The sequence below is a fragment of the Belonocnema kinseyi genome, chromosome 3 (assembly GCF_010883055.1).
Source record: "Belonocnema kinseyi isolate 2016_QV_RU_SX_M_011 chromosome 3, B_treatae_v1, whole genome shotgun sequence".
NCBI classification, from domain to species: domain Eukaryota; kingdom Metazoa; phylum Arthropoda; class Insecta; order Hymenoptera; family Cynipidae; genus Belonocnema; species Belonocnema kinseyi.
This window is the reverse complement of record NC_046659.1, coordinates 49,307,653-49,322,508: the sequence shown is the minus strand read 5'-3', so window position 1 is coordinate 49,322,508 and position 14,856 is coordinate 49,307,653. Positions and strand designations below refer to the sequence as shown.

The window sequence follows — 14,856 nt, the reverse complement described above, 5'->3', positions numbered from 1 at the left end:
TATGAGTCCTAATGGCAGCAATGGGAGCGGGGCGAGAACGGTTACCTCTTTCGATGATATTGAACCCTTCGAAATTTTTTTGCTCCCTTTTCCCGACAATAGACTTGGCCTTCCGGTGGCCGTGACATCACTGCAATGCAGGTTCTCAGTGAGGCAAATTTCAAAAATAAAAATAAAATTATAACATAAAATTAATGCAATGCACATTAAGCCATCTTTTTATTTTATGAAAAATATATTCTGCTTGATGATTTGAATAAGAGTAATTACAAGCATATCCTGAAGAACCTATAAAAAACCATAATTACAAAAACGAATTTTTTATTTTTAAACGCAGTGAATAAGACAATTAACAATAAATATAACTTAATTTTGAAATGTCTATAACTTGGATTAATTTGTACTTTATTCCCTAAGCACTAAAAAATTGTGTTGGAATTTACTTCACACGTAGAGGTTAAAAACTTTTCATCTTTTTACATTCTTATTTAGGGGTTAAATCTACTATGTCAAGATTCTTTTTGGTAATGTTAACAACATTCTATTGAAGTAGACTGGGAAAATATGGCCGCTCCCGCAAAACACGTTTTTTATTATTGCTTGCGATGAGCATGATAACTTCGGGAACGATTGTCTGCAATTCCAAATTTTATACAACAAATAGTTGAATTCAGCGAAATAAAATGGATTTTCAACCGAATAATTTGAATCCTTAACAAAGACAGATTAATTAGCAACTAAATAGTTGCGATTTTTAATCACAATAATACAAATAATTTCACTTTATCGAAAATGCCCGAACTCTATTATGTTTTCCCTGACATTCCCTAATTTTCCGGAACCATCAGACCTGTAGGAACTCTGATACTTGTACTTTTGGATTTTGAATTGCAGACAATCGTTCCCGGAGTTATCATGCTCATCGCAAGCAATAATAAAAAACGTGTTTTGCAGGTGCGGCCATATTTTCCTAGTCCACTTCAATAGACTGTTGTTAACATTACCAAAAAGAATCTTGACATAGTAGATTTTACCCCTAAATGAGAATGTAAAGAGATGAAAAATTTTTAACCTCTACGTGCGAAGTAAATTCCATCACAATTTTCTAGTGTTTAGGGAATAAAGTTAAAATTAATCCGAATTATAGACATTTCAAAATTATGTTATATTTATTGTTAATTGTCTTATTCACTGTGTTTGAAAATAAAAAAAATTCATTTTTGTAATTATGGTTTTTTATGGGTTCTTAAGGATACGTTTGTAATTACTCTTATTCAAATTATCAAGAAGAATATATTTTTCATAAAATAAAAAGATGGCTTAATGTGCATTGCATTAATTTTATTTTATAATTTGATTTTGATTTTAAAAATTTTTCTTATTGAGAACCTGCATTACAGTGACGTCACGGCCACCCGAAGGCCAAGTCTATTGTCAGGAAAAGTGAACAAAAAAATTTGGAAGGGTTCAATATCATCGAAAGAGGTAACCGTTCTCGCCCCCACTCCCATTGCTGCCATTAGGACGCATAATCACCGCTGCTTCCGCTATCTTAGGTTAAATTTTGAAATTTACTTGTTTAAAGCTTTAGGAGAGGCCCTAAATATTATTATTCTGACCTACAATTTGGAAAATGTATTGTATGAAAATGGAGGAACACTTGCAAGGAGTTTTATCTCAAAAGCATCCTCTTAAATATATCAAATTGTACACTGAAGTTGAGTTCATTTTATACTGATAGTTTGTCATGCAAATGACTTTGTCGTTTTTTTTTTGTTAACAGGAACCTGCATTTGCTCGAGTACAAATCGCCTGACATATCTCCGACGTTTTTTCCAGAATATTTGAGATTTTATTTGTTCAGAAATAAAAGAATTGTGCAGCTAATCCAATTTAATAGCACAGCCGTTGACAATAAGTCCACAATAGATAGAACCTTTTTTGCCCCCTATAAAATTATAAACATTTTTTCACATCACCATATTCGACCTAAAGTTAACAGTTCTCGAGTAATTTTAAAAAACATGTTATTGTTTAACACTTTCCAGAATTTCGGAACTTTGCCGTACACATATGTTTGTGGACTTTTTACATTATATTTATAAAGCCATTGCCAACGTATCTGTGAAAAAATGCTACTTTTACGAATTTTTTTCTTAAATCCTTCATTGACTGGACTATTATGCTTATCGAGGAATCGTACAGCATCGAGGAACTGTACAGAATAGCGACTGGATCGGTCAAATCTTTCGGTCCTTTTTTCTATGTGTATAGGATGTTGGTAACGGAAACTATACATGATCCTGCAAAGGAACCTGTATGCAAGATGATCTTTGAATGATCCTGTACAGGTTCCTTCGCAGAGTAATTAGAGACCCGAGTGCATACACAGGAACTTGTTTAGGTACCTATTCGTGAACCTGCAAAGGAACTAATCCGCGAGTGTTCGCTAGTAGCTTGGCTCTCTCGATAGTAAATTCGATTTTTAAGAGAATAAAAGGAAAGCAATTTTATAGCTGTAAAGCGAATTCTGTGTTTTTTCCCGCTTGCGAGCTTCAGGTCCATTTTCCAGGTCCTATTGCAGTATCATGTACAGTTTCCTTCACCAAATTCGCCTGTACAGGAACCGTCGAGATTACCTGTACATATTTATGTGCATGATCGTTTCCAAGAACATGTCAGGATTTTCTGAGGTTTCTGTACATGAATTTTCAACTGGACCTTGCTTTATGTATCTTAAAAGTGTCCCCGAAATGTTGCTAAAGTATTGCCGCCCAAGGTTGCTGAAACATTGGCTGAGATATTGATGGAATGCTCCATAAAATTTTTTTAAATATAGTTTTGAAAGTTTCTTTCTAACAGGTAACATGTATTATTTTAAATTATACCTAGAATTAACTTATACGACCTTATTTTAAAATTAGTAATAAAAATTCACGAGTTTTATTTTTATTTGTAATTTTATGTAGATAGAGATATAAAATAACTACATTTTTTGTTTGATGTAGTAAAAATCATTCTTCTAAACTTCTGTAATTCCGAGAAAAGAAAATTTTTTTAGTATTGTGTCGAACGGCTATAGTGAGTGAGAATTTCATAAGCTATATGTAAAATGTTAGCACTCTTTTAAAACCTATAAATTAATTACGAATATTATTAAAAAATACATTTGTGACGTGCGCCGAAGAAAGGGGCTTACTCTGAAAAGTGAGATTTTTCAGGGTGAGCAGTTGAAGTCGACGCGATAGATCGAACTTTTAGGAGAGGGAAGACTCACGAAATCTTCCCTCTCCACTTACCACTACATTCACGGAATTGTTCACGGAATCTCGAGCTCTCAAGCTAAAGCCCTATTGCTCGGGTACCTAAAAACTTAATTAATAGCAATAATAAAGCTCGGATCTTTTTCCGACAGTTTCATTAAAAAGGGCAGCTCAAAAACTATCGAAATGTGTAAAAACCTTTACTTCGATTTTTTAAGAGTAAGCCCCCTTTCTTCGGCGCACGTCACATTTAATGAGATAGTCTAAACGAATAAATACGGTACATTTATATTTCCGTATAGCCTAGCAAACAATCAACATTCAAAGTGAAATCTCACGTGGAAAATGTTTCCGCAATTAATGAAAGTAAAATTTTGCTTCCAATTATTATTATACTTATATGCATAAAATGTAAATATAATTATAATCGTAAAAAAGGCACAAAATAGATTAAATATACCTTTACTATGTCCCTAATTTTCTTGACTTTGCCTAAAAAATAGGTGAATTTGGATTTGGTGGCCTATCTTAAGGCGGGCGACCCATGTAACAGCTTCAGAAAATCGATTTCTTTTTTGCCTGAATAGGAGCTTGGCAGCCTGAAAACATTCTTTGTCCCCTAAAAGGCGCCCCGCGCACATCGTGCTAGCCCTGCGGATACTGCCTACCGGCCGGACAGAGAGTAGTTGGGGTGAGGTCACGTCTAATCTGCTCCGAAATCTTTTTAGCCGATGTATGCTGCTGGAATGGTCGATAAAAAAACGCTTAAGAAACCAAAAAATTATTTTTATCAACACTTTTCAACATCTAAGTAAATCTTTAAAAATGCGTTTTTCTCGGTTTCACATTTTTCAAGATTGCCGGCAAGATAACGCACAAGGATTTGACCGATTGAGTTCTCCTTGCATATACATATAGTTGAAATGATTATCTTTGTGAACCACTGTAAACTGAAAAAAATGATTATTTTTTAACTTTCTTTGGTTCACAAAGGAACTATGAATATAAATTTTAAGAACATGTGGGACATCCGCCCTTATAATTAAAATTTTTTTAAATATTAATGGCTGAAAAGTATTTATTTTATAGTTCAAAAGTACCTCAATAAGCCCCAAAAATTTTGAAAAGATTCTTTATATTCTTCATCCCCAAAAAAGTCCCAAAATATACCCTTATTTTTGAGGAATTACATGGGTCGCCTTCCTTCGAGATTGATTTTTTGCAACCGTAATCTTTGAAGCTCTGGATCCTTTGGAAAAGACTTAGATTTCAAGCGCTTTCCACAAGCATTCTTGTTTTTGCATTATAAATGTAACAATTCACCATTTTTTCTCAAATAAAAACTATTTATCTTTTTTTGCAATAACCTCAATCAAGCACTATCACCAAGTTGTTAACATGAGAAGGAACATATGAATAGCGTATCACGTGTTTTAATTTAATGTCAGAATGTGTGACATTGAATTCTAAATAACTGACAATAACCCATAAAATACATAACAAGCAGAAATATTTGTCACTAAAGATGATCTTCGAAACTAAGAAAATATTCCATTGATAAAAAGTGCTCAGGAATATGTAGTTAACAGTGAAAAGTTCATACGTGTTTTGATCAGTTTATAGCCTGCTTAAAATGCAAAAAGTATTCTTTACTTAAAATTCGATATCTGCATTATACAACTCTCTGACAACAGCAAAACTTCTTTTTGGAGGAACAATATTGCTTCGAATATGTAGTTATATGTAGGTTACTTAGCTTTATATTTATAACAATATTTTTCTATAGATTATTTTATAGGCCATGTCACAATACAAACTTACCATTTCCACCCGCTTAGGCTATCTCATCAGAGTCACGCCGCCCTCATTGTTTACGTTTCTGTCCCCTCGAAATCAGTCCAAGGCCATTGGAAGGCAACCCCCGACACTTGACTGAAATCGGGAGTTTAGTGTATTTCTGAATCTGTATTTCACAGCAAGTTCAAATTGAGCAGGCATGAAACCCTAACAAGCATATTTACTATCGGTTTGGTTTTTGGAACGTTCTGATCATTTAACGTACTTGCATGGAAAAATAAGATTTTTTATTGAAAAGCTGTTGAGTTGTAGATGATATTGGAATTTTTGTTTTATCAATTTCTTTGTGATATTTCAAATTAAATTTTGTTTTACAACTCGTACATCGGCTGTTTCAAAGTCCGTACTTATGGAAGAGCGTACCGCGTGTTGCATAATCCGCGGACCGGCGTATTTTAATTGTATGCACCGATTAATGAGACAGCAATTTCGGAGTTTCTCTAATCCGTTTTTATGGTTAAAAGTGTGAGTTCAAACACTGATCGATATTTACAATAAAATAACTATTATACTGAACCAATACGTTTGCAACGATATAGTTTATGAAGTAAATTATTTACCAACTTTACACTACATTCAAAATAGCACGTCAGTATGCTTTAATAAAATAAAATAAAACTTGTGTTAATTATTAATGAACTATTCATTTTAGGTCAAGGATTTGACAATTATAATAGAAATTACAAGGACGAAACGAGATAAAAGAAAGAAAACTGAAATAAAAAAGATAAATTTCAAGAAAATAATATAAATAATAATACATAATATTATTCGGGATGGTATACAAATTTCTCTAAACAGTGCGGGAACATTCCAATGGAAGGTTCGGAGAATTCCAAAAAATGCTCCAAGAAGGTTCCCGGAAGTAGGTATACATTTGGCCGCGTATCCAGGAAGGTCCCTCAGAGGGTTCGGGGAATTTTTGTACAAATTTTCGCAGTATATTAATTTGTTTAATTTAATGAATTGAATTTCTCACAAACATTTCCCGAACCTTCCTGGATACGCAGACAGTTACCTACTTCCGGGTATCTTCCTGAAACATTTTTCGGAATTCTCAGAGCCTTCAGTTAAATATAAAAAAATATAACACAAAAAGTAGAACATTTTATTATTTTTAGATATTAGTTATCCGTTTTATAATACGGACAAAACAAATGAGACACCTTGGACATGAATCTAAAACGGTATCTCATAAAATGGGCATAGTGATTATTCGCATTTTTCCAAAAAATAATTTTGTTTTAACATTATTTGTATGAAATCACTTCGTCTATTACTTTGGACAGGCTCAAAATGTCGATTGATGTGAAGATTTTTAACATTTGAATTAGATAGGCAGACAAAATCAGGTCGGCCCTCTGACCCAGAAACAAGAATATACTTTTCTGAATGTTTTTGGTATGCTGAATCCAAATTTGAGGTCCAAATTTTTCAATTGGCTCTGGTTTTCGAGATATCCTGAATGAAAAGTGCAAAAACAGCGATTTTTGCCTATATTTAAAGTAAAGTAGCATCGAATTTTTTCTTTAACTCAAAAAACCATAACTGCCATTATAAAGTATAAGTCTCGTACTTTCGAATGTCGTTGAATTGGTTAAAATATCTCTTTTTTTCGCTGAAATATCACATTTTGAAATTTTCATGTTTCTGAGCTTAACCCACAAACCCTAAAAGGAGCTAAAAACACGTCACCGACAAGTCTATAACTTATACACATCTCCGTAATGGGTTTTCAGATATAGGATAAACCCACAAGCATGAAAATTTCAAAGTGTGATATCAAAGCGAAAAAAAGATATTTTAGCAAACTCAACGGCATTCGAAAAGGCGAGACTTATACTTTAAAATGGCGTTTATAGATTTTTGAGTGAACAAAATGTAATGCTACATAACCTCAAATATAGACAAAAATCGCTGTTTTTGCGCTTTTAGAATAGGATATCTCGAAAACCAGAGCCAATTGAGAAATTTGGACCTCAGGTTCGGATTCAGCGCTCAAAAAACCTTCGGATCTGTATATTCTGGTTTCTGGGTCCAAATCTTGTCGGCATCTGTGATTATTAATTCTCAAAATTCAAGTATATCTAGCCTGTCTTCAAAATCTGCCGGATAATACGGACGGTTACCTTATTTAAGCAAGATTCGGCGAATATTCTTCACACACATAAAGCGATCGCAATTTTAATATTCTTTTAAAATGTTGCAAAAATATTTCTGACCCACATTTAAATGTTTCTAGAACATTGCGACAATATTCATTTGGAATGTTGCCAATGTTTTAAATAAAAATTCAAGCAATACTTCTGCAAAATTGTGAGTTATGGGGAAATATACATAATTAGTTATCGAAACAGATATAGCTACTAAACAATTAACTCACTCGTAATAATTTAGATCATTACTTGATATATTGTAACATTGAAAATTCCATATTTATACTTATAACTGAGACAGCTTGATGATTGGTAGTATCGTAGTACTAATTTTGGTATTATCTACTATTATTGTCAGTGAAAATATGAGAAAAAGTGATCATATATGCAAAAGTGGCTTTCCCCCTACGACTTTAATTATTCAAAAGAATTCTTCTTTCGGAGACGATACACAGAAAATCGCCAATCCTCCAAAGTACACCAAAATCGATGTTCAATTGAGTTGTAACAAATTTGAGCCACACAGATTCATTATGAGAATCTAGGGAAAAAGTATCATCTAAAGGCCGTTTTTTTACATCCAAAGCAACGTTAAGTTTCGTCTACAAACTGTCAGTCACCTGTCAAAATGATTTTGTCGGGCGTTATTTGGATAAAATAGATGTTGATAAGCAGGTAAATTATAATAATAATTACGTAACTGTTAATTTCCTCCCATTTACCAGTGATTCTTAGTGTTTTGAAATAAAAATTGTACTTGGCGAGATATAATATCCAAATCTTAGTTTAGTCAAAACCTACATGACATTCAAATCACTAAAGCCGGGATGTAAAAACTAAGTCGTGACCGTCTGCATCGAAATTAATGCCTGAGGTTTAAGCCCGTGAAGTTGGCACCCTAACTCTAAAATATCAGATTTTTTTATATGGAATTCTTTTGGTGGTCGTTTGGTGGTGTTTGGTGGTCAACTTTGAAGGTTTGGTGGTCAACTTTGAAGGTTTGGTGGTCAAAATTGAAAAAGTTGTTGATTTTTCAAATTTGGGGTGCCAACTTCACGGTGGCACAGCAGTTTTTAATATTTTCAAAAAATTCTTTTTGGTATCGTTTGGTGGTCGTTTGGTGGTGTTTGGTAGTCGACCGTGAACGTTTGGTGGTCAAAATAAAAAAGTTATCGAGTTTTCAAAATTGGTGCGTCAACTTCCATTAGCACCCCACTTCAATTTTCTTTTTTAATTCCTTATGACATCGTTTGGTGGTCGTTTGTTGGTGTTTGGTAGTTATTTCTGTACCTTTGGTGGTCGAAATTACAGAATATATCGGATCTTTTAGAAAATACATGTGGCCCGTAATGATACTCTGCGCATGCGCATGTGTGATTGGTGCGAAATTTGAATTTCAAAATGCTCTTTTTCCATGTGAACGCTGTTTGGAAAGTATAATTGTACATAATTGTAGTTTTTAAGTTTTCGAACATTATAGGTTTTATTATTTTTGAAATCTGAACTCTATTATTATTTTATATTTAAAGTTTTTCGACTTTTAATTACAAGGCAATCTTTGGAAATTGACTGAAAGTGCTGGTCCGGAAACTTCATTAAAGCAATGTACATTGAAATAAGTTCCTTTGCTGTAAACCAAATCAAACAATACTTAAAAAGACAACTGTAACAGAACTATAATTCAGTATCAATTCAGTATCGCGCTCGGTCTTTGTATTCTTCCCACATTTGTCCACCTCTTGCAATACATTTTATTCTCAGCTACCTTCAAAAAGGTATCATTTCGATCAATTTATATTATTAAAATTTATAATATACATTGGCATTGTTTATTCTTAGCTACCTCTAAAAACGTATCATTTCAATCAATTTATAATATTAAAATTCATAATATTCATTAGTATGAAACATAAGTATTTTTATTGCTTTGTTTTTATATATATGTTTAATCTTGTTTTTTGTAAATGGAAAGAAAATCTACTCATTCTGTCTCGAAATTATTTATACAAAACTTGTAGATCGTTTTTGGGTGAACAAATTTGTTCTATTAATTTTTTTTTTTAATAGCATGTTTCTTTTTCCAAAAAATCTTTTTTTTTTATTTTTAATGTTATTTTTAAGATTATTAATATTATTTTATTAATTATTTATTGCTAATTAATATTAATTTTTAATGTGATTTAATTTTTCTACGTGTCCTATCAAAATATTATTCATTACAAATTTTTAACTCTTTTTTGGATGAACAACTTTTGTCAATCCATTTTTTTCATAGTTTGTGTCGTTTGTTCAAAAATGGAATCGTTTAATTTTTATTTTAGTTTTTCACGTATAGAACAAAAACAACGCATCCTATCAAACAAGTATTCAAAACAAATTTGTAGTTCTTTTTTGGTTGAACATCTTTTGTCTCATTATTTTTTGATGTGGCCTGTGTCGTTTGTGTCGTTTTGTGTCGTTTGTGTCGTTTATGCTAAGTTTCTCTAAATTTTATAAAAGGTTATTAAAGAATAGTGACAGAAATTAAGATTGAAGAATTAGCTATGAACTGAAGTTCCTGGATGGTAAATAATATTAATCTTTTAAATTTTGTTTGTATTTTTTTGGGGGCATTCTGAAAATTTTGACAATAATTCCAAATTCAGACAAATTCTCTTCATCTAAAAAACTCATAAAGTGTGCTGTAAATTTTTATTTGAAGATTTCTTGAAGAATTCCACACTATCATGTGGAAATATGTACCTACAGCTAGAAGAGGAAAGTCACATTTTGAGTAAACGGGTTGATAAGGCAAGAGAGAATTTTTCAGAAGTTTTCTTCTATGTAATATTTTTAGGACATGCAGTTTCATAATTTCGTGTTCCTGATAAATATTTATCTGAAACCCGTTTTTTTCTGCGGTAATATAAATATTGGTTCTAAAAAGTTTGTGTAAGTGTATTTCTGAAAAAGTTCATATATTATATATTCTGTTTAAGACTTAAAAATCTTTTTTGAGTGCTATAATCCATTGAAAAATATATATATTTCATTCTTGAAGGATAAAAACTTATTAGCTTCTCATTGCAAATATTTTCGCTGTAGAATAGAGAAATCCAGATAACTCTATATGAAACTATTATCAGAAAGCGTTTAAACGATTCTTAATTTTTTTTCAAATTGATACTGAATTATGGTTCTGTTACAGTTGCCTTTTTAAGTATTGTTTGATTTGGTTTACCGTAAAGAAACTTATTTCAATGTACATTGCCTTAATGAAGTTTCCGGACTAGGACTTTGAGTCAATTTCCAAAGATTACCTTGTAATTAAAAGTCGAAAAACTTAAAATATAAAATAATAAGAGAGTTCAGATTTAAAAAATAATAAGACCTATAATGTTCGAAAACTTAAAAACTACAATTATACTGGCCAAACAGCGTTCACATTGAAAAAGAGCATTTTGAAATTCAAATTTCGCACCAATCACACATGCGCATAAGCATGCGCAGAGTCCCATCACGGGCCACATGTATTTTCTAAAAGATCCGATATATCCTGTAATTTCGACCACCAAACGTTCAGAAATCACTACCAAACACCAACAAACGACCACCAAACGATGTCATAAGGTATTAAAAAAGAAAATTGAAGTGGGGTGCTAACGGAAGTTTACGCACCAATTTAAAAACTCGATAACTTTTTTTATTTTGACCACCAAACGTTCACGGTCGACTACGAAACACCACCAAACGACCACCAAACGATACCAAAAAGAATTTTTTGAAAATATAAAAAAGTGATGTGCCACCGTAAAGTTGGCACCCCATATTTGAAAAATCAATAAATTTTTCAATATTGACCACCAAACCTTCAAAGTTGAGCGCCAAACACCACCAAACGACCACCAAACGATTCCATATAAAAAGATCTGAGAATTTAGAGTTGGGGTGCCAACTTCACGGGCTTCTGAGATTTAGTTTATGTAGACGGCCATGACTAACCTAACATTTGAAAGTTGCATTAGGAAGTTATAATTTTATTCTAAGTGACTACTACCCACTGTTAAATGAAAGAAAGTTGAAAATTAAGTAAAGATTATTGCAATTATTTTCCTTATTAACAATTATTTAGTCTAATCTCGCAAAGCGAATAGTTGATTTGACAGGTGTTCAGGTCGCTGACAGTGCGGTTCAGCACTCCAAAACTCTCGGCATGAGGGAAAATTCAGTCTCCAAACGATATGTTCCCCTAGATACCCAGATGTGCAACTTCGTTCAGAAGAATAAATTTGAGACTGAAAATTCTCTCAAATGCTCATTGGGAGACCAAAGAAATTTGAGCTGCAAGAAGGGTAACTCCAGCGTTTTTCTATGTAATAACTGACATTTTCATTTTTTTAACCACTCCTATATGCAAAAATTGAACTAATAATTCTCTATATGGACAGTCAATATCAATCTATTTCATTTTATTATAATATATATAATATATGATATACACCGCAGTCCCGATTTACTGGATGCCGATATACCGGCTAAGGTGGTCTAAGGGGGCGAGAGGCGCTTGCAAGGTCGGCGAAGTTGATGGTTTATGGTTAAGTTTAAATTTCGGTACAATAAGCAGACACAAGTAAGAAGTAGAAGAAAACTGTTTAGAGAGTCCCGATTAACCGTGAAGGTCATTGAGGGTACTCCTGAAACTCCCAGAAAGCGGGACGAGCAGTTATTTCGAAAAAAAATGATCGATAACAAGAACAAAGTGAATGATTATGATTATAGGATAAAAGAAGATCATTCCATCATAGCGTAAGATAGATTTACTTCGAAACGGCCACTTAACATGTCTTAACCCAAGGAAAGTTACAGCACCATCATGCAAATCCTGCTCTAGTTCTATTCTCGAGAAGGGACAAAGCATTGATCCCAAGCTTGAGACTTAAGTTTATAAAACTTATATGAAACTACGATAAGCCAAATAAATAAAGAATTCATAACCATATCATAAGATTTTAGACAAACAGTTTCAGATGACTAGAATTAGGAAAATTGAGTTTTTTATGCTAATCCCTGATAGCTCCCAAAGATTCTGGCCCCGTTTAAACTTTGTCAGGAAACTTTGGATAGGATATAATTAAAATAAGGTTACGGAGATTAAATAAATTCTAATTGAATAAATTCGACTAAACATAAAGATATTAGTGAGTGTGTAAAATTTTATTCTGTTTTTATGAAGGTGGAAATTTACAAACAGTACTGTCCTGCCTCAGCACTGCAAAACCCCCTAGGTATATTTATACGCTCTATTGTATAATAAAATACCACTAGTAATGGCTTTGGTACTAGGAATTTAATGTAAAAAGAACTTTTTTTATTGCAGTGATCTCAGTGTTAATAATAAAGGTATAAAAATGGTATTGACATCCTACTAGATCAGTACCAGTGGTATTTTAGAACCATGCCAATTGTTTGTTAGTATTGGGCCAGCACGCACAGCCTTTAGTGTGAACGGTACTACACCGATACATTTTTTTATTGGAGACGTACTGTCCCCTATACAATAAAACTGTAAAAACGGCACTGGCTTAGTACCACTAAAGGTTTTGGACCAGATCAGGACCAGTGGTGCCGCGCCATTAGGTGATTCATTTTACATAAAGTTTCGATATATGGATGCCTTCGCTTGGCAATTTCTGCGATATTTGACAAGAAAATAAAGTTGAAAAACAAAATAAACGTCGTTTAATATTCAGAACTCGTGCAAAATGAACTCGGTGCAAAAATGATAAATTAAGAAAAAAAGTAAAATGGCGACTGCCACTATTGTGAAAAATTTTAAACAGCCTACATTTTGAAATCGTTTGCAGAGTTATTAATTTTGGGCATGATGACTTTTTTAATGTGTGAAAAACTGCGTTTGCCTATACAAATATTTTTATATTTCGATTTCGTTTGGGTCCAGCAAACTTAGAAAAAATGTTTGCTTGAATCAAACAAACCTTTTTTACCCTACATCAAAACAGAATTTTTTTAGGTAAACAATGTTTTTTTTTAAATAACTGTTATTTGACCCAATATAAAAAATGAGTTTGAATGACACAGGTTACGAGTAGAAACGCGGTAACTGACACCTAGGACCACGTCTCACGACCGTGAAACGGATGATAACAAGGCACAATGAAATAACAACGATAGGCCGGCGAAACCCTCGTGTGCGTTGGGGACAGAAGCGATCTAAGGATGACAGCTTTCTGCATCCATATCGCAAATGCCTTGGCATGTTTTTGAAATGCAGATATTGCTTTAAGGTTACGAACCAGTGATATTTTCGATCCTTCAAGAGCACCGATCACAAGGACAATCACCCCAACCGGACATTTTGAGTACTGTCGTTGCAGCTCCCTTTTAGGATCTCGATACCTCTTCTCCTTTCCCTTCTACTTGGCAGTGATGTTGCAGTCGGCTGTAGCCAAGAATTTAATCAAGAATATAGTTCGTTTTCCGAAGTCTTAGAGAATGAATTTAGGCCTCGAGTGTGCAACGCAGACTGACGTCCGAAAATCGTAGTTCCAGAAATTTGTGCACTTCTCGTTTTGGACAACTGACTTTCTCTGTTTCGGAGCGGCCGACAGGGCAAGGTCACGCTCAACATTGTATCAGCGACAAATATGGTAATAAAGTATTCTAAGGGCCCAATTATGTCTGTAGAGATACATCGTTCCTGCGTGAGTCAGAAACCCTGATATTACGTGTTTAAGGTTCTCAGCGTGTGCATGACACGCTTTGCACCCATCGCTGTGTATACTATGGTGAAAATAACACAAACCTGACACGTGAAAATGAAACCCTCTGTACCTGAATTAAACCTTGATGATCTGAGGAAAACAAAAGTTTGCTCCTTCGACAAGGCATGTTCTTCTACATTTCTATTAAAGTTTCCGTCCACTTTCTTATCGACTATCTGTTGGTGGAATCTTTCAACCTTTGCTTTCTTTACTTAGGCTTTTAGAAGTAAAGCATCTAGATGGAGTGATGCACTTTCCTCGCTTCTGATGTTGAAATTCAGGCAAAGGTTCTGACTACTTTTAGGAGAGGATCTTGGCCATTTGCAACGATGTAAAAATGGTTCGAGAACTCCTATGAAATGAATGTTTTTTGATAATGATGATGATCATTAACCAAACATTTTTCTGTTTTTTTTCTCGATCTGTCAAATTTTTCGAAGGTCTGTTTGAGCAGTGATTGGTAATCTTGTATAACGCGAGATTTGGAAATAGTTCTTTCCGAGGTAAAGTTCTATATATATATAATTAAAAATTTGTCATAAGGACAACCGCAGGATTTCGCCGGGAGCGGGTGCTAATCTGAAAAATTGCACCCGCTTCCAGCGAAATCGCGGTAAAATTTCATCCATAACCACGTCTCACAACCGTGAGATAGGTGGTTACAGTCTGTAAAGGAATAAATACGACGATCCAGCAAAAGCCTCGTGCACCCTAAGTACACGGAGTGACCCAAGGACAACCGCCTTCTGCATTTGTCCCGCAAGTGTTCTAGCATATTGTTGACACGCAGGGATGCTTTTTAGGCTATTAGCAAGTGAA

At 33.6% G+C, this 14,856-nt stretch overlaps 1 protein-coding gene across 1 annotated transcript in view; it reads left to right on the top strand.

Moving 5' to 3' along the window:
* The first annotated feature begins 4,795 nt into the window (after positions 1-4,795).
* LOC117170117 (alpha-tocopherol transfer protein-like) overlaps positions 4,796-14,856 on the top strand; it is a 338,103-nt gene continuing 328,042 nt past the window's right edge. Inside the window, exon 1 of the mRNA XM_033356651.1 lies at positions 4,796-5,006. The gene's annotated coding sequence lies outside the window, so the exon portion shown is untranslated. The remainder of the gene's footprint in view (positions 5,007-14,856) is intronic.